At 47.7% G+C, this 21,304-nt stretch overlaps 1 protein-coding gene across 2 annotated transcripts in view; it reads left to right on the top strand.

Annotated features, from left to right (window-relative positions):
• The window catches only part of IL34 (interleukin 34), a 73,275-nt gene that overhangs the window by 25,866 nt on the left and 26,105 nt on the right, over window positions 1-21,304 (top strand). The gene's annotated exons all lie outside the window — the stretch shown is intronic.

Here is a 21,304-nt window from a genome sequence, read left to right as displayed (position 1 = left end):
CATGCGCATGCGCATTAAGCGACTAATCGCAATATAGAGAAAATCGTCAACGAGCGAACATCTCGGAATGAGGGCCCATATCTATAACAATGTGTGAGTACTATATCTATAACAATGTGTGAGGACTATATCTATAACAATGTGTGAGGACTATCTCTATAACAATGTGTGAGGACTATCTCTATAACAATGTATGAGAACTATGGTGGTCATTCCGAGTTGTTCGCTCAGTAATTTTCTTCGCATCGCAGCGATTTTCCGCTAATTGCGCATGCGCAATGTTCGCACTGCGACTGCGCCAAGTAAATTTGCTATGAAGATTGGGATTTTACTCACGGCATTACAAGGTTTTTTCTTTGTTCTGGAGATCGGAGTGTGATTGACAGGAAGTGGGTGTTTCTGGGCGGAAACTGGCCGTTTTATGGGAGTGTGGGAAAAAACGCTACCGTTTCTGGGAAAAACGCGGGAGTGGCTGGAGAAACGGGGGAGTGTCTGGGCGAACGCTGGGTGTGTTTGTGACGTCAAACCAGGAACGACAAGCACTGAACTGATCGCACTGGAAGAGTAAGTCTCGAGCTACTCAGAAACTGCACAGAGAAGTCTTTTCGCAACATTGCGAATCTTTCGTTCGCAATTTTGATAAGCTAAGATTCACTCCCAGTAGGCGGCGGCTTAGCGTGTGCAATGCTGCTAAAAGCAGTTTGCGAGCGAACAACTCGGAATGAGGGCCTATATCTATAACAATGTGTGAGGACTATATCTATAACAATGTATAAGGACTATATAACATTGTATGATGATTATATCTATAACAAAGTATGAGTACTATATAACAAGGGGGGTAATTCCAAGTTGATCGCAGCAGGAAATTTTTTAGCAGTTGGCCAAAACCATGTGCACTGCAGGGGAGGCAGATTTAACATGTGCAGAGAGAGTTAGATTTGGGTGTGGTGTGTTCAATCTGCAATCTAATTTGCAGTGTAAAAATAAAGCAGCCAGCATTTACCCTGCACAGAAACAAAATAACCCACCCAAATCTAACTCTTTCTGCACATGTTATATCTGCCTCCCCTGCAATGCACATGGTTTTGCCCAACTGCTAACAAAATTCCTGCTGCGATCAACTTGGAATTACCCCCAATGTGTGAGGACTATGGGGGTCATTCCGAGTTGTTCGCTCGTTGCCGATTTTCGCAACAGAGCGATTAATGCGAAAATGCGCATGCGCATGGTACGCAGTGCGCATGCGCTAAGTATTTTAGCTCAAAACTTAGTAGATTTACTCACGGCAGAACGAAGAATTTTCATCGTTGAAGTGATCGGAGTGTGATTGACAGGAAGTGGGTGTTTCTGGGCGGATACTCAGCGTTTTCACGGCGTTTGCGGCAAAACGCAGGCGTGCCAGGGAAAAACGTGGGAGTGGCTGGAGAAACGGGGGAGTGTCTGGGCGAACGCAGGGCGTGTTTGTGACGTCAAACCATGAACGAAAAGGACTGAGCTGGTCGCAATGACATAGTAAGTCTGGAGCTACTCAGAAACTGCGGGGTAATCGTTACAAGAAAATTAGCGAATCTTTCGTTCGCAATTCTGCTATGCTAAAATACACTCCCAGTAGGCGGCGGCTTAGCGTGTGCAATGCTGCGAATATCAGCTAGTGAGAGAACAACTGGGAATCACCCCCGCTGCGGCCCGCCCCCCATTCGGTCCAGCCACGCCTGCGTTGGCCAGACCACGCCTACAAAATGGCGGCTAAACGCCGCCGTTTAGCCCCCTCCCAACCATCGATCGCCTCTGCCTGTCAATCAGGCAGAGGCGATCGCTATCCTGCTACGGCCTTTGGCCGCCCCGCATGCACAGGCGCACTGCGGCGCCGGCGCATGCACAGGCGCACTGCAGCACCGACGCATGCACAGGCGCACTGCAGCACCGACGCATGCACTGGCGCACTGCGGCGCCGGCGCATGCACAGCAGGGACCAGTTTGCTTTGCTGCGTTAAAACGCAGCGAGTGAACGGGTCGGAATGACCCCCAATGTGTGACTACTATATCTATAACAATGTATGATGACTATGGGGGTCATTCCGAGTTGATCGCTCGCTGCCGATTTTCACAGCATCGCTGAGGGCAAAAAATGGCATTTATGCTATCTCTATAACAATGTATGAGGACTATCTCTATAACAATATATGAGGACTATCTCTATAACAATGTATGAGGACTATGTCTATAACAATGTGTGAGGACTATCTCTCTAACAATGTATGAGGACTATCTCTCTAACAATGTATGAGGACTATCTCTATAACAATGTATGAGGACTATCTCTATAACAATGTATGAGGACTGTGGCCGGAGAGACCAACCAGCCACACGTGCGGCACTGAAGGGGTTAACCCCTAGTGCCCGGCGCCCTTAACAGGACAATGGGCGCTTGGCGCCACTTTAAAACTGTGCACTGGTGCTAAGCGCCATCTTTAAATATAGTGTGGGTGCTAGGCACCGGGTATTTAAGAATATATTTAATACTGTGTTTTCACCATGTTATATTTAATGCTCTAGGCACAGTTGTAGGATTGCACATTTACATTGCAGCAAATGCCAGCACTTAGAAGGAATGTGTAAGCTGTGTTGGTTTTAAAATGCATTTACGTTTGAGGACAAATGGCTTGGAAGCTTCTCACCTAGGAATTGAGATGCTGATGACCCTGGCACCTGGAAAGGGGTGTATAGACAAGCCATTTCTTTGAGATTGAGATGTGTCTCTGTGTAACTTTATAGACACATGCAGGTGAAAGGATTTGTTGCTGTCTTCTCTGAATATTGAGTGAACTGGGTTTGCATGGAGATGTTAGAGAGACAGGAACATGTTAATCAGATTGTGTTTTACAAATGCAAACTAGTGGGTTTCGTGTAACAACAGTTTGATGTAACATTTCTTAGGCTGCATTATGTGTGATGCAGATTATGTTTAATTTACAGTATAAGAACGTTGTCTATGTGTGAGAGGGTGAATGCAATTGAAATGCAAGTTACATTTACATTTATGAAAGAGACAGGAAGATGATAATAAGATTGTGTTTGGGATAGCCATTGGTTTGGTTATATATGAAGAGGAGCAGAACATTGCTTTATCTAATTCTTAACTTTTGAAATGTAAACTTGTATTTCTTTATATTTTCTGCAATAACCTGATTGGTTGGAGAAGACAGGGAGGGCTTACCCCCCTGCGGTACTGTGTGTAGAACTGAGATAAAAAGAGGATGCCTGTGAGCCTCCAGGTAGTTGTAACATCTTCTTCTGCTGAAAACATCTTGATTGTATGCTGTTGCCCCTAGCAATAGGGAGGAGCCTTTTTAAAGGTTATTTGAGCAAATAAACATCTTTGCCTCAAGAAGACTGCTTCATCTTGTGACCAACAGGGTTAGGCCAAACCTAGCCCCGTTCTCCGGCTGTCCAGGGAAGCACCTGACGTCTCCAAGCTCCGCCTTCCGCCAGCTACCGGTAGAGGCCTAGCAAGTGGCTAGTGGGGATTCGTCGACACCACACAGGTGTGGTAAAGCAGTGCGTCGGCACATACAGAGCAGAACCGTGGTTCCAAACGCCACGGCAGGTTAGGAGTTTGGTGGTGGCAGCGAGAACCCGCCCACAGCGCAGTGGGTGGAGTCAGTAACAGGCGGTTACTGATGGTAAGCGGGAATCCCCTATGTGGTCAGGCCTCGTGCGGCTTGACCTTCCATTCTGTGCGCAGTCAACGGGACGCGGAAGCTGCGAGTGCTTCCGTACGGTATCGTCCTGTCACAGAAATTGGTGGCATAGTGGTGGGATAATCCCAGGCGGCTTTTCATCACCTGATTGGAGAAGCCGAGTTACTCAGGAGAGGAGTAACTGCAGCGCAGGAGAACGCACAAGATGGCGGAATTCAGCGGAATGTCCAAGGAGGATCTGGAGATCGTATGTCAGGGGAAGGGTGTGGATATCCCTTTCAACGCGTCCAGAAGCGTCATGAAGGTGGCGCTCAGGAGCGTGGAGGAGTCTCATCGGGCGGAGGTGGAAAGCACTGACGGCGTCAGCATCGCAGAGGACGGCCCAACAGTGGACCTTCGTGAGGAACCGGTGAGAACCACAAGCCCCGCCCTCTCTCACAGCAGCCATGTTTCCCAGCAATCCCTAGCAGGGCCAGGATCCCAACGTCCCAGGGGGGGCGACCCGGATACCCTAGCAGATCGGCTAGCGGAATTGGGGGAAAGGGCAACGGAGCAAGAACGCATGCTTGTCATTCGGATGTGGCATGCGGAGCGGGCATCACAGGCCGTGGTACCCCGGGAGCCGTTGTCAGCTGTTGTACACAGATCAGGACGAGTTCAGTTTGCCAAGTTTGCAGACAGTGATGGGGACATTGATGGACATTTACAAGTTTTTGAAAGGACTTGTAAACTACATGATCTACCCAAGTCAGAGTGGGTGAGACACCTTGTGCCCACTCTGCATGGAGAGGCCTTGGAGGCCTATCGAGGAGTGGCGACGGAGGACTGTGGGAACTACGACGAAGTCGAGAAGGCCCTCCTCCAGCGATTCTTCATCACTCCCGAGTCTTACAGGAAGAAATTCAGAGACTTGCCCAAGAATCCTAGCAGCACCCATGAGCATTTCGCCACCCAGCTGCGGCAGTACGTGGTGAAGTGGGTGAAGGATTCGGAAGCCACTACATGGGACGCACTGATCGACCTGATCTGCAGGGAGCAGTTCTACCGCAGGTGCGCCCAAGAAGTGAAGGAGTGGGTGCTAGATCGGGAGCCACCCAGCTTAAAGATGGCTGCCCGGTTAGCAGACAAGTATGTGGCAATTCGGCCACAGGGGCAGAAGCGCCCAGCCAGCAGCCAGCTCCAACAGACTGTACCACCAAGGGGACCCCCCTCTTCAGCTCATCACCCCCAAAGACAAGCATCTTCCAACCCGGGTGCTCTTGGCCAGCAACCGCACCGCAGCGTCCCTGCAACTGATCAGAGATCATCGGTGCCACGACTGGAGAAGAAGTGCTACGGCTGTGGGAAAATCGGACATCTGAGGATGAACTGTCCTGCATCCCAAGCACCCCAGACTCGTGCCCCAAATCCGAGTGCTGGAGCCCGGATCGCTTGTTTGACGAGAGGAGATGAGCCTACAGAGACTGTCCCCCCTCCAGTCAGTCCGATGGAGTGTGGCGAGAGACAGGTGCACTCTGCGGAGAGAGTCACCTGCATGGCCAAACAGCCCCTACACAACATGTGGAGGCACCTGCAGCCAGTCCACGTGGGACCCCTGCAGGGAGAAGGCCTAAGAGACTCTGGGGCCTCAATCACTGTGGTGAGCCCCCACCTTATAGATCCTGCTGCAGTATTGCAGGGTCGCACTGCCACGGTCACCCTGGCAGAAGGAACAGAAAAAGCAGTTCCCATGGCAAGAGTCTACCTGGACTGGGGAGCTGGACCAGAGTTGCGAGAAGTTGCCGTCATGGATGGTCTCCCAACTGATGTGGTCCTAGGAAATGATCTGGGTGGTGGGATCGTCACTATGTTTGTTGGCGCCATTCCCCGGAATCAAGTTCCAAAACCACCGTTGACATCAGCTACTCCAGCACAGCCCAGCCCAGAGGAAAAGACTACAGCTGCTAGACAACTGCCAGCACAGCCAACCACAGCTTCAATCAGCCCAGAGGAAAAGATCACAGCGGATAGATCAGCACATCAGCCCCGCATGCCTTTTGCCTCTGGTATGCCTACGTCCCTTAGCAACGCAGAGGATGTCGGTTCCAGCTCGTGTGATCCTGTGGAGGTGCCCAATGATGCTCCTGACCCAAGTGGTTTGCCAACTCCGGCGGTGAGTATGAGAAACCACACTGACTTTTCCATGACTGACCCCTACCAGACTGACCCTAGTAGTCCCCACCTAGATCCCCCTGTAGAGTGTCCCAATTTAGGAGAGATTGAGGGCCACAGGCAGGAGTTTAGGGAGGCTCAACTCTCTGACCCATCCCCAAAAGGCATGAGGCGCCACTCTGGCAGCGGCCTTGACAGGGTTGGGGCAGGAAGTTTGACCTGGCGGGAAGGGTTAAGGTACAGGGTAGACAGGAAAGTGGGAGGGGATAGACCAGATAGGGAATGTGTCCAACTGGTCCCCTCAGGGAACGTTCCTGCGCAACCGGTGTCGGTTGCCAGCGAAACCCCTTTGGACAGCAACCCGGAGACAGACCGTACCCTGAAGTGCCTGACACAGAGCTTACCCTGGTCTGGAATGTCGGATGACGCCCAGACCAACTGTAAGGCTGGTGCCATGCGTTGGCAGCCGGGGCACTCCAGCGGTTGTGTTGTCTCTGGGCCTCTGCCCATAGGAGAACCCTTGCAGCAAGTTGCTGTGGACATAGCAGGTCCCCTGCCTGTGCACAGTAGATCGGGGAAGACACGCAGCCTCCCTGTAGTGGATGCCACACAGGATCCAGAGGCTGGTGGTCTGGCCGCCATCACTGTGGCACAGGTAGCGGACGAGGAGGAAGGAGTAGGCCTAGGTGACAGGGTAGGTTTCCCGAGTCATAGGTTGACGGAGGAGGATTGGAGGGCAGGTCTGACCGTTAGGGCAGACAGTTGCCAGATAGGTATGACGAAGGTGCAGTGCCTGGGGCACCATGTGGGAGGAGACAGGGGTAGGCCCAACCCAGAGGGGGTGGAGGCAACCAGAGGCTGTCCCCGTCCCACATCACCCAGACCGGTACTGACCTTAGAACCTGTAAGGCCCTACGGACATGTTGTCATTGACTTTAGTCCTGTAGTGAACCCCTTGACAGAGATGGCTAGGAAGGGCATTCCCAAGTCAGTGGACTTTGCACCCGCTTGCGAGTTGGCATTCCAGTCATTGAAGGAGGCTCGGGTACCCGCTCCAGTGCTGATGGCGCACATTCTTGACCAGGACTGTGCGTTACGAACTACTGCGCCACTGCACGGACTGGGAGCAGTACCGAGCCAGAAAGAGCCATATGGGCAGGAGCACCCTGTGGCCTGTTTGAGCAGAAAACTGCTATGGTGGGAGGTGGGGTATGCCACAATTGGGACACCTTGGGTGGCACTTGTTTGTAACCAGCCCCCCGCCGTGGTGACTTACCACCCACCTGTTAGGTGGCTGCAACCTACCTTGGGGAAATTTGACAGACTTTTGTGGTGGAGCCTTGAACTTGGACTTCAGGTGGACTATTTGAACATTGTGCACCCACGAAGAGAGGCCCACTACACTATGGATGAACTGTCTAGGCCAGAGCCTACACATCCCAGGTAGCGTCCCCTTCACCCCAACGGACTGCGGGACCAGGACCCAAATCGTTGGGACATGGGTCCCTGGTTGACCCGCTTGAATGGGGGGGGGGGGGAGTGTGGCCGGAGAGACCAACCAGCCACACGTGCGGCACTGAAGGGGTTAACCCCTAGTGCCCGGCGCCCTTAACAGGACAATGGGCGCTTGGCGCCACTTTAAAACTGTGCACTGGTGCTAAGCGCCATCTTTAAATATAGTGTGGGTGCTAGGCACCGGGTATTTAAGAATATATTTAATACTGTGTTTTCACCATGTTATATTTAATGCTCTAGGCACAGTTGTAGGATTGCACATTTACATTGCAGCAAATGCCAGCACTTAGAAGGAATGTGTAAGCTGTGTTGGTTTTAAAATGCATTTACGTTTGAGGACAAATGGCTTGGAAGCTTCTCACCTAGGAATTGAGATGCTGATGACCCTGGCACCTGGAAAGGGGTGTATAGACAAGCCATTTCTTTGAGATTGAGATGTGTCTCTGTGTAACTTTATAGACACATGCAGGTGAAAGGATTTGTTGCTGTCTTCTCTGAATATTGAGTGAACTGGGTTTGCATGGAGATGTTAGAGAGACAGGAACATGTTAATCAGATTGTGTTTTACAAATGCAAACTAGTGGGTTTCGTGTAACAACAGTTGATGTAACATTTCTTAGGCTGCATTATGTGTGATGCAGATTATGTTTAATTTACAGTATAAGAACGTTGTCTATGTGTGAGAGGGTGAATGCAATTGAAATGCAAGTTACATTTACATTTATGAAAGAGACAGGAAGATGATAATAAGATTGTGTTTGGGATAGCCACTGGTTTGGTTATATATGAAGAGGAGCAGAACATTGCTTTATCTAATTCTTAACTTTTGAAATGTAAACTTGTATTTCTTTATATTTTCTGCAATAACCTGATTGGTTGGAGAAGACAGGGAGGGCTTACCCCCCTGTGGTACTGTGTGTAGAACTGAGATAAAAAGAGGATGCCTGTGAGCCTCCAGGTAGTTGTAACATCTTCTTCTGCTGAAAACATCTTGATTGTATGCTGTTGCCCCTAGCAATAGGGAGGAGCCTTTTTAAAGGTTATTTGAGCAAATAAACATCTTTGCCTCAAGAAGACTGCTTCATCTTGTGACCAACAGGGTTAGGCCAAACCTAGCCCCGTTCTCCGGCTGTCCAGGGAAGCACCTGACGTCTCCAAGCTCCGCCTTCCGCCAGCTACCGGTAGAGGCCTAGCAAGTGGCTAGTGGGGATTCGTCGACACCACACAGGTGTGGTAAAGCAGTGCGTCGGCACATACAGAGCAGAACCGTGGTTCCAAACGCCACGGCAGGTTAGGAGTTTGGTGGTGGCAGCGAGAACCCGCCCACAGCGCAGTGGGTGGAGTCAGTAACAGGCGGTTACTGACGGTAAGCGGGAATCCCCTATGTGGTCAGGCCTCGTGCGGCTTGACCTTCCATTCTGTGCGCAGTCAACGGGACGCGGAAGCTGCGAGTGCTTCCGTACGGTATCGTCCTGTCACAAGGACTATCTCTCTAACAATGTATGAGGACTACATCTATAACAATGTATGATGACTATATATATAACAATGTATGATGACTATATCTATAGCAATGTATGAGGACTACATCTATAACAATGTGTGAGGACTATCTCTCTAACAATGTATGAGGACTATATCTATAACAATGTGTGAGGACTATCTCTCTAACAATGTATGAGGACTATCTCTCTAATAATGTATGAGGACTATATCTCTCTAACAATGTATGAGGACTATCTCTATAACAATGTATGAGGACTATATCTATAACAATGTATGAGGACTATATCTATAAGAATATATGAGGACTATATCTATAACAATGTATGAGGACTATATCTATAACAATGTATGAGGACTATATCTATAAGAATATATGAGGACTATATCTATAACAATGTATGAGGACTATATCTATAAGAATATATGAGGACTATATCTATAACAGTGTATGAGGACTATGGCCCTCATTCCGAGTTGTTCGCTCGCAAGCTGCTTTTAGCAGCTTTGCACACGCTAAGCCGCCGCCTACTGGGAGTGAATCTTAGCTTATCAAAATTGCGAACGACAGATTAGCAGAATTGCGAATAGACACTTCATAGTAGTTTCTGAGTAGCTCCAGACTTACTCGGCATCTGCGATCAGTTCAGTGTTTGTCGTTCCTGGTTTGACGTCACAAACACACCCAGCGTTCGCCCAGACACTCCTCCGTTTCTCCAGCCACTCCCGCGTTTTTCCCAGAAACTGTAGCGTTTTTTCGCACACACCCATAAAACGGCCTGTTTCCACCCAGAAACACCCACTTCCTGTCAATCACATTACGATCACCAGAACGAAGAAAAAACCTGTAATGCTGTGAGTAAAATACCTAACTGCATAGCAAATTTACTTGGCGCAGTCGCAGTGCGGGCATTGCGCATGCGCATTAGCGACTAATCGCTCCGTTGCGAGAAAAAAATACAGAGCGAACAACTCGGAATGACCACCCATATCTATAACAATGTATGAGGACTATCTCTCTAACAATGTATGAGGACTATCTCTCTAACAATGTATGAGGACTATCTCTATAACAATGTATGAGGACTATCTCTATAACAACTTATGAGGACTATCTCTCTAACAACGTATGAGGACTATATCTATAACAATGTATGAGGACTATATAACAATGTATGAGGACTATATCTATAGCAATGTATGAGGACTACATCTATAACAATGTATGAGGTCTATCTCTCTAACAATGTATGAGGACTATCTCTCTAACAATGTATGAGGACTATCTCTATAACAATGTATGAGGACTATATCTATAACAATGTATGAGGACTATATCTATAACAATGTATGAGGACTATATCTATAACAATGTATGATGACTATCTATAACAATGTATGAGGACTATCTCTCTAACAATGTATGAGGACTATCTCTATAACAATGTATGAGGACTATATCTATAACAATGTATGAGGACTATCTCTATATATAACAATGTATGAGGACTGTCTCTATAACACAATATATGAGGACTATATCTATAACAATGTGTGAGGACTATGGTGGTCATTCCGTGTTGATCGCACGCTGCCATTTTTCGCAGCGCAGCGATCAGGTTACTACTGCGCATGCGTATGCACCACAATGCTCATGCGCGTTGTACAAACAACTCCGAGTTGATCGCTAGCTGCTTTCGCTCGCTGTGCAACAATTAGGCAAAAGAACGGCACTTCTGTGCATGCGTATGTGGCGCAATGCGCACGCGCGAAGTATTATTACAGCGAACGATGTAGTTTCACACAAGGTCTAGCGACGCTTTTCAGTCGCACTGCTGGCCGCAGAGTGATTGACATGAAGTGGGCGTTTCTGGGTGTCAACTGACCGTTTTCAGGGAGTGTTCGAAAAAACGCAGTCGTGCCAAGAAAAACGCAGGTGTGCCAAGAAAAACGCAGGCGTGGCTGGCCGAACGCAGGGCGTGTTTGTGACGTCAAAACAGGAACTGTACAGTCTGAAGGGATCGCAAGCTAGGGGTAGGTTTGAAGCTACTCTAAAACTGCACAAAAAAATTATGCCGCTGCTGTGCGATCCTTTCGTTCGCACTTCTGCAAAGCTAATATACACTCCCAGTGAGAGGCGGCATAGCGTTTGCACGGCTGCTAAAAACTGCTAGCGAGCGATCAACTCGGAATGACCACCTATATCTCTCTATAGCAATGTATGAGGACTATGGGGGTCATTCCGAGTTGATCGTAGCTGTGCTAAATTTAGCACAGCTACGATCAGGGACATAGACATGCGGGGGGACACCCAGCACAGGGCTAGACCGCCCCGCATGTATGTCCGGTTTACCCCCCCGCACAAGTACAAAAGCATTGCACAGCAGCGATAATTTTGTACTTGAAGAATAACTCCCGGCCAGCGCAGCTCCTGCGGCTAGTCGGGAGTTGCTCGACGCTGCTCCTGGTCGCAGCGGCTGCGTGTGACGTCGTGCAACCATTCCGTCCCCCTATGCCCAGCGACTGCCTCTGCCTGTCAATCAGGCAGAGGCGATCCACGCACTGCGGCACCAGCGAATGCGCAGTTCTGACCCGATTGCACCGCTGCGATAAACTGCATCGTGCGATCGGGTCAGAATGACCCCCTATATCTATAACAATGTATGAGGATTATTTCTATAATAATGTATGAGGACTATGGCCCTCATTCCGAGTTGGTCGCTCACTAGCTGCTTTTAGCAGCAGTGCAAACGCTAGGCCGCCGCCCTCTGGGAGTGTATCTTAGCTTAGCAGAAGTGCGAACGAAAGGATCGCAGAATGGCGTCTAAATTTTTATCAAGCAGTTTCAGAGTAGCTGCAGACCTACTCCTACCTTGCGATCACTTCAGACTATTTAGTTCCTGTTTTGACGTCACAAACACGCCCTGCGTTCGGCCAGCCACTCCCCCGTTTCCCCAGGCATGCCTGCTTTTGTATCTGACACGCCTGCGATTTTACCTGACATGCCTGCGTTTTTTAGCACACTCCCAGAAAACGGTGAGTTACCACCCAGAAACACCCACTTCCCGTCAATCACTCAGCAGTCAGCAGTTCGACTGAAAAGCGTCGCTAGAGCTTATATGAAACTGCATCGGCTTTTGTGAAAGTACGTAGCGCGTGCGCACTGCACCCCATACGCATGCGCAGAAGTGCCATTTTTTTACCTAATCGCTACGCTGCGAATGAAAGCAGCTAACGATCAACTCGGAATGAGGGCCAATATCTATAACAATGTGTGAGGACTATGGGGGGTCATTCCAACCTGATCGCATGCTGCCGTTATACGCAGCGCTGCGATCAGGTCACTACTGTGCATGCATATGCACCGCAATGCGCAGGCGCGTCGTACGGGTACAAAGCGGATCGTGCCTGGGCGATGGATTTAACAAAGAATCCATTCGCACAGCCGATCGCAAGAAGATTGACAGAAAGAAGGCGTTTGTGGGTGTCAACTGACCGTTTTCTGGGAGTGTCTGGAAAAATGCAGGCGTGACCAAGCGTTTGACGTCAATTCCGGGACCAGACAGGCTGAAGTGAACGCAGCGGCTGAATAAGTTCAGACCAACTCAGAAACTGCACAAACTGTTTTGTACCGCTCGGCTGCACACACGATCGCACACTTGCAAAGCAAAAATACACTCCCCTGTAGGCGGCGACTATCTGTTCGGGTTGCGGTTGTTAGTCCGACATGCATTAGGTCGACATACATTGGGACGACCACTAACGGTCGACATGCACTAGGTCGACAGGGTGTCTAGGTCTACAGGTCAAAAGGTCGACATGAGTTTTTCACAAATTTTTTTTCTTTCTTTTTTTGCCTTTTTTCATTCTTTACGATCCACGTAGACTACTAATGGGAACGGTAATCTGTGCCGAGCGCAGCGGAAGCAGAGTGAGGCACCTTGCCCGAAGCATGGCGAGCGAAGCGAGCCATGCAAGGGAACGCGGTGCACTATTGGGGGTCCCGGTCACTTTACGAAGAAAACGACACCAAAAACAGTCAAAAAATCCATGTCGACCTTTTGACCTGTCGACCTTACACAGGTCGATCTAACGACCATGTCGACCTAGACACCCAGTCGACCTAGTGCATGTCGACCTTCAGTGGTCGACCCAATACATGTCGACCTAATGTGTGCCGACCCAACGACCCATACCCGTCTGTTCGTAGCGCTGCAAAAAATAGCTAGCGAGCGATCAACTCGGAATGTCCTCCTATATCTATAACAATGTATGAGGACTATATCTATCACAGTGTATGAGGACTATAGATGTAACAATGTATGAGGACTATAGCTCTCTATAACAATGTATGAGGACTATATATGTAACAATGTGTGAGGACTATCTCTATAACAATGTATGAGGACTATCTCTATAACAATGTGTGAGGACTATCTCTATAACAATGTATGAGGACTATCTCTATAACAATGTGTGAGGACTATCTCTATAACAATGTGTGAGAACTACCTCTATAACTATGTACTGTATGAGGACTATCGCTATAATAATGTGAGGACTATATAACAATGTATGAGGACTATATCTATAAGAATATATGAGGACTATATCTATAACAATGGGGTATATTTACTAAGGTCCCGATTTTGACCGAGATGCCGTTTTTTCTTCAAAGTGTCATCTCGGTAATTTACTAAGCAAAAATCTCGGCAGTGATGAGGGCATTCGTAATATTTTGGAAGTCCTAGGAAAAAATCACGAATCAATACACCATCGGTCAAATATGCCTGCAATTTGGTAGAAATCTGTCATTTACTAAAAAGTGCAAATCACAAACACTGCCGACAATAGCCAAACACTGCCGTGCTGAAATACAATTCGTGAAAAAGTGCTAAAAAAAAACAGACCTGCTTTTTTTTTACCGTGATTGGATAGGCATGCACGGATCCATGAGATCCGTGCATGTTTTTCAGTGGGAAGGGGTGGGAAATGTTTTAATTTTTTAAAAAAAAATGCGTGGGGTCCCCCCTCCTAAGCCAAACCAGCCTCGGGCTCTTTGAGCCGGTCCTGGTTGAAAAAATATGGGGGGAAAATTGTCAGGGGTTCCCCCATATTTAAACAACCAGCACCGGGCTCTGCGCCTGGTCCTGGTTCCAAAAATACGGGGGACAAAAAGCGTAGGGGTCCCCCGTATTTTTGAAACCAGCACCGGGCTCCACTAGCTGGACAGATAATGCCACAGCCGGGGGTCACTTTTATACAGCGCCCTGCGGCCGTGGCATTAAATACCCAACTAGTCACCCCTGGCCGGGGTACCCTGGAGGAGTGGGAACCCCTTAAATCAAGGGGTCCCCCCCCCCTCCAGCCACCCAAGGGCTAGGGGTGAAGCCCGAGGCTGTCCCCCCCATCCAAGGGCTGCGGATGGGGGGCTGATAGCCTTTGTTAAAAGTGTTGAATATTGTTTTTAGTAGCAGTACTACAAGTCCCAGCAAGCCTCCCCCGCAAGCTGGTACTTGGAGAACCACAAGTACCAGCATGCGGAGGAAAACCGGGCCCGCTGGTACCTGTAGTACTACTACTAAAAAAATACCCCAATAAAAACATAAGACACACACCTTGAAAGTATAACTTTAATGCATACATACACACCTCCATATACACATACTTACCTTATGTTCACACGAGGGTCGGTCCTCTTCTCCATGTAGAATCCATGGTGTACCTGTTGAAAAAATTATACTCACAAAATCCAGTGTAGAAGGCTCTTCTTGTAATCCATTTGTAATCCAGGTACTTGTCAAAATAAAAAAACGGACACCCGACCTCGCACTGAAAGGGGCCCCATGTTTTCACATGGGACCCCTTTCCTCGAATGCCAGAAACCCCCTCTGACTTATGTCTAAGAGGGTTCCATCAGCCAATCAGGGAGCGCCACATTGTGGCACCCTCCTGATTGGCTGTGTGCTCCTGTACTGTATGACAGGCGGCACCTGGCAGTGTTACAATGTAGCGCCTATGCGCTCCATTATAACCAATGGTGGGAACTTTGTGGTCAGCGGTGAGGTTACTTTCGGTCAACCACTGACCACAAAGTTCCCACCATTGGTTACAATGGAGCGCATAGGCGCTACATTGTAACACTGCCGTGTGCCGCCTGTCATACAGTACAGGAGCACACAGCCAATGAGGTTACTTTCGGTCAACCACTGACCACAAAGTTCCCACCATTGGTTACAATGGAGCGCATAGGCGCTACATTGTAACACTGCCGTGTGCCGCCTGTCATACAGTACAGGAGCACACAGCCAATCAGGAGGGTGCCACAATGTGGCACTCCCTGATTGGCTGATGGAACCCTCTTAGACATAAGTCAGAGGGGGTTTCTGGCATTCGGGGAAAGGGGTCCCATGTGAAAACATGGGGCCCCTTTCAGTGCGAGGTCGGGTGTCCGTTTTTTTATTTTGACAAGTACCTGGATTACAAATGGATTACAAGAAGAAGAGCCTTCTACACTGGATTTTGTGAGTATAATTTTTTCAACAGGTACACCATGGATTCTACATGGAGAAGAGGACCGACCCTCGTGTGAACATAAGGTAAGTATGTGTATATGGAGGTGTGTATGTATGCATTAAAGTTATACTTTCAAGGTGTGTGTCTTATGTTTTAATTGGGGTATTTTTTTAGTAGTAGTACTACAGGTACCAGCGGGCCCGGTTTTCCTCCGCATGCTGGTACTTGTGGTTCTCCAAGTACCAGCTTGCGGGGGAGGCTTGCTGGGACTTGTAGTACTGCTACTAAAAACAATATTCATTTTTTTACACAATGGCTATCAGCCTCCCATCCGCAGCCCTTGGATGGGGGGGGACAGCCTCGGGCTTCACCCCTGGTCCTTGGGTGGCTGGAGGGGGGGGACCCCTTGATTGAAGGGGTCCCCACTCCTACAGGGTACCCCGGCCAGGGGTGACTAGTTGGTTATGTAATGCCAGGGCCGCCGGGAGCTATATAAAAGTGTCCCCCGGCTGTGGCATTATGTATCTGGCTAGTGGAGCCCGGTGCTGGTTTCAGAAATACGGGGGACCCATATGCTTTTTGTCCCCTGTATTTTTGGAACCAGGACCAGGCGCAGAGCCCGGTGCTGGTTGCTTAAATATGGGGGAACCTCTATAATTTTCCCCCCCATATTTTTGCAACCAGGATCGGCTCAAAGAGCCCGAGGCTGGTTTGGCTTAGGAGGGGGGACCCCACGCAATTTTTTTTTAAATTTTAAACATTTTTTTATTTTTTTACAAGGTGCACAATGAAGCCCAGCACGGATCTCTCAGATCCGGCCGAGATTCATTGTATTAAAGTCGGCAGTGTTTTACAAGTCACTCACGTAAAACACTGCCTAAAAAAACGAATGACATCGACATCGATAAAACCGAAAATGCAGAATACGGCAGCTTAGTAAATTAGTCGTAATAAATTCAAAAAGTTGCATATTTACACTTTCGATGTCATTCGTGATTGAACTTTGACATCAAACGGGACAATACGAATTTTAGTAAATATACCCCAATGTATGAGGACTATGGGGGTCATTCCGAGTTGTTCGCACGCAAGCTGCTTTTAGCAGCTTTACACACGCTAAGCCGCCGCCTACTGGGAGTGAATCTTAGCTTCTTAAAATTGCGAACGAAAGATTCTCTAAATTGCGACCACACACCTCTTAGCAGTTTCTGAGTAGCTCCAGACTTACTCGGCATCTGCGATCAGTTCAGTGCTTGTCGTTCCTGGTTTGACATCACAAACACACCCAGCGTTCGCCCAGACACTCCTCCGTTTCTCCAGCCACTCCCGCGTTTTTCCCAGAAATGGTAGCGTTTTTTCGCACACACCCATAAAACGGCCTGTTTCCGCCCAGAAACACCCACTTCCTGTCAATCACATTACGATCACCAGAACGAAGAAAAAAACCTTGTAATGCCGTGAGTAAAATTCCTAACTGCATAGCAAATTTACTTGGCGCAGTCGCACTGCGGACATTGCGCATGCGCATTAGCGACTAATCGCTCCGTTGCGAGAAAAAAATACAGAGCGAACAACTCGGAATGACCCCCTATATCTATAACAATGTATGAGGACTAACTCTGTAACAATGTATGAGGACTATATCTATAACGGTATCCGTTTACATGGTCGACCATGTTATGGTCGACAGTCATTAGGTTGACCACTGTTGGTCGACGTTGACATGGTCGACACATGAAAATGGTCGACACGTGAAAAGGTCGACATGATTTTTTTAAACTTTTTTTTCTTTTGGGGATCTTTTCCATACTTTACGATCCACGTGGACTACGATTGGAATGGTAATCTGTGCCGAGCAAAGCGGTAGCGGAGCTAAGGCACCATGCCCGAAGCATGGCGAGCGAAGCGGATCACTAATTGGGGTTCCCAGTCACTTTACGAAAAAAACGACACCAAAAAAGTAAAAAAAAAACTCATGTCGACCTTTTCATGTGTCGACCTCTCATGTGTCGACCATTTTTATGTGTCGACCATGTGTCCATGTCGACCAATAGTGGTCGACCTAATGACTGTCGACCATAACATGGTCGACCATTCATACCGGAACCATCTATAACAATGTGTGAGGACTATCTCTATAACAATGTATGAGGACTATCTCTATAACAATGTGTGAGGACTATATCTCTCTATAACAATGTATGAGGACTATATCTCTCTATAACAATGTATGAGGACTAGCTCTATAAAAATGTATGAGGACTATCTGTATAACAATGTATGAGTACATCCAGAAAGTATTCACAGCGTTTCACTTTTTCCACATTTTGTTATGTTACAGCCTTATTCCAAAATGGAATAAATTCATTTTCCCCCTCAAAATTCTACACACAATACCCCATAATGACAATGTGCAAAAAGTTTTTTTTGTAATTTTTTGTAAATGTATTACAAATAAAAAACTAAGACATCACATGTACATAAGTATTCACAGCCTTTGCTCAATACTTTGTTGATACACCTTTGGCAGAAATTACAGCCTCAAGTCTTTTGAATATGATGCCACAAGCTTGGCACACCTATCTTTGGGCAGTTTTGCCCATTCCTCTTTGCAGCACCTCTCAAGCTCCATCAGGTTGGATGGGAGTGTCGGTTTCAGATCTCTCCAGAGATGTTCAAGCGTATTCAAGTCTAGGTTCTGGCTGGGCCACTTAAGGACATTCAGAGAGTTGTTCTGAAGCCACTTCTTGGCTGTGTACTTAGGGTCGTTGTCCTGCTGAAAGATGTACCGTCGCCCCAATCTGAGGTCAAGAGTGCTCTGGAGCAGGTTTTCATCCAGGATGTCTCTGTACATTGCTGCATTCATCTTTCGCTCTATCCTGACTAGTCTACCAGTTCCTGCCACTGAAAAACATCCCCACAGCATGATGCTGCCACCACCATGCTTCGCTGTAGGGATGGTATTGGCCTGGTGATGAGCGGTGCCTGGTTTCCTCCAAACATGACGCCTGGCATTCACGCCAAACAGAGTTCAATCTTTGTCTCATCAGACCAGAGAATTTTGTTTCTCATGGTCTGAGAGTCCTTTAGGTGCATTTTGGCAAACTCTAGGTGGGCTGCCATGTGCTTTTTAGTAAGGAGTGACTTCCATCTGGGCACTCTACCATACAGTCCTGATTGGTGTGTTGCTGAAGAGATGGTTGTCCTTCTGGAAAGTTCTCCTCTCGCCACAGAGGAATGCTGTAGCTCTGACAAAGTGACCATCGGGTTCTTGGTCACCTCCCTGGCTAGGGCCCTTCTCCCCGATCGCTCAGTTTAGACGGCCGGCCAGCTCTAGGAAGAGTCCTGGTTGTTCCGAACTTCTTCCATTTACGGATGATGGAGGCCACTGTGCTCATTGGGACCTTCAAAGCAGCAGATATTTTTCTGTACCCTTCCCCAGACTTGTGCCTCAAGACAATCCTGTCTCGGAGGTCTACAGACAATTCCTTTGACTTAGTGCTTGGTTTGTGCTCAGACATGCACTGTCTAGTGTGGGACCTTATATAGACAGGTGTGTGCCTTTCCAAATCATGTCCAATCAACTGAATTTACCACACGTGGACTCCAATTAAGCTGTAGGATCATCTCAAGTATGATCAGTGGAAACAGGAAACACCTGAGCTCAATTTTGAGCTTCATGACAAAGGCTGTGAATACTTATGTACATGTGATTTCTTAGTTTTTTTATTTTAAATAAATTAGCAAAAATCACAAAAAAGCTGGCCTATCTCTATAACAATGTATGAGGATTTTTTCTATAACAATGTATGAGGACTATATCTCTCTATAACAATGTGTGAGGACTATATCTTTCTATAACAATGTATGAGGACTATATCTATAACAATGTGTGAGGACTATCTCTATAACAATGTATGAGGACTTTATCTATAACAGGGGTGGGGAACCTCAGGCCCGTGGGCCGTATAAGGCACGCAAAGCTACTTGATCCGGCCCTCTCAGGCTCACTTAACCAAGGGAGATGCCGGGCGCCCGCTCAGATTTTGTTACTAGCAGGCACCCGGCTTCTTCCCCTCAGCAGCAGCCAGAGGTAGGAGCTCACTCCTGAGATCCGGCTCTGGCAGTGTGCGTGAGTGCCTGTGCGGTGCTATGGGAGAGATGTCATGACATCTCTCCCATAGTTCTGAGGAGCGGGCGGCCAGGCAGAGGGCAAAGGTCCGGAAGCAGGAGCGGGGCTGGTGAGTATTGTGTTTTTTTTTCTTTTAATGTGTGTGTGTGTGTGTAAGCGGCGCTACTAGGGGTCATATCTAATGGGGGCATATCTACTGGGGGCAGGCTAATTTTTAAGTTGAGAATTTTTGTATAGCCCCCTAAGGATTTTATAAATATCCAAATGGCCCTTGATAGAAAAAAGGTTCCCCACCCCTGATCTATAACAATGTGTGAGGTCTATACCTATAACAATGTGTGAGGCCAGGAGTCTATCTAGGGGTCCGGGCGCCCCTGGCAAAGTAAGGGACTGCATACCCTCCAACATTGTACCCTCAAAATCCAGTACAAATTAGGAAAAGGGGCGTGGCCACAGGTAAAGGGTGCGTGGCCAGGCCCCCTTTCCTATACTTTCTATGGAGATTTAATGAGTAAAAAATCAGTACAAAGCCCTTTTTGGCTGGTACAGACCATAAAAAAATGGTACTGTACTGGCCAAAAAGGCACAGTTGGAGGGTATGCAACTGGTGCCCCCCTTATTTGAAATAGGGAAGGTGCAAAAAAAGGACATGATCTTGTGGGAAAGGGGCATGACCATACAATAGTTCCCCCAATTCAATTTACGCTACACAGTAGTAACCCTTATACACATCATGCCCACACAGTAGCAGTTCCCTTTACACATTATGCCCACACAGTAGTTCTTATAACACTGAGGAGACATCAGCAGTGCCTGGCCTGGCTGAGGAGGCAATGCCACCCATGGCCAGGTAGTATAATCAAATAGTAGTGCAAAGAAGTGTAGTGCAGCGCACTACCCAGTGGAGCAAGTATCCTTAGTGGTACGCCAAAAAATGTGGGGCGTTGCCAATGAAAGTGGGGGCGTGATACACATATGACCCCAAAAGTGCAGTGCCAGATACACATATGCCCCCACAGTGCCAGTTTTCTTTCCTGTAGTGCATTCAGTTTCTTCCCTGCAGTGCATTGCGGTGACGGACACCGGCGTCGGTTCCTGCCTGCTGAGAGATCCTCCACCCTCCATCCCAGGCAATGCACAGGCAGCTCAGCACAGCAAGTATTGCCAGACACTACGGCTTAAGGGATTCTAACCATTGGCCCGGGGTGGCACCGTCGGGCAGCGCCCCCTGCTCGGTTGGCGCCCCTGGCGAGTGCCATCCTGGTCAGTGGGTAGATACGCCGCTGTGTGAGGCCTATATCTATAACAATGTGTGAGGACTATATCTCTCTATAACAATGTATGAGGACTATATAACATTGTATGATGACTATATCTATAACAATGTATGATGACTATATCTATAACAATGTATGAGAACTATATCTATAACAATGTATGAGGACTATATCTATAACAATGTATAAGGACTATATCTATAACAATGTATGATGACTATATCTATAACAATGTATGAGAACTATATCTATAACAATGTATGAGGACTATATCTCTCTATAACAATGTATGAGGACTATATATATAACAATGTATGAGGACTATCTCTATAACAATGTATGAGGACTATATCTATAAGAATATATGAGGACTATATCTATAACAATGTATGAGGACTATATCTATAACAATGTATGAGGACTATATCTATAACAATGTATGAGGACTATATCTCTCTATAACAATGTATGATGACTATATCTATAACAATGTATGAGGACTATCT

This window comes from Pseudophryne corroboree, chromosome 11 (assembly GCF_028390025.1).
Source record: "Pseudophryne corroboree isolate aPseCor3 chromosome 11, aPseCor3.hap2, whole genome shotgun sequence".
In the NCBI taxonomy this organism is placed as follows: Eukaryota; Metazoa; Chordata; class Amphibia; order Anura; family Myobatrachidae; genus Pseudophryne; species Pseudophryne corroboree.
The sequence above is the reverse complement of the archived record's forward strand: the minus strand, read 5'-3'. Positions and strand labels throughout refer to the sequence as shown.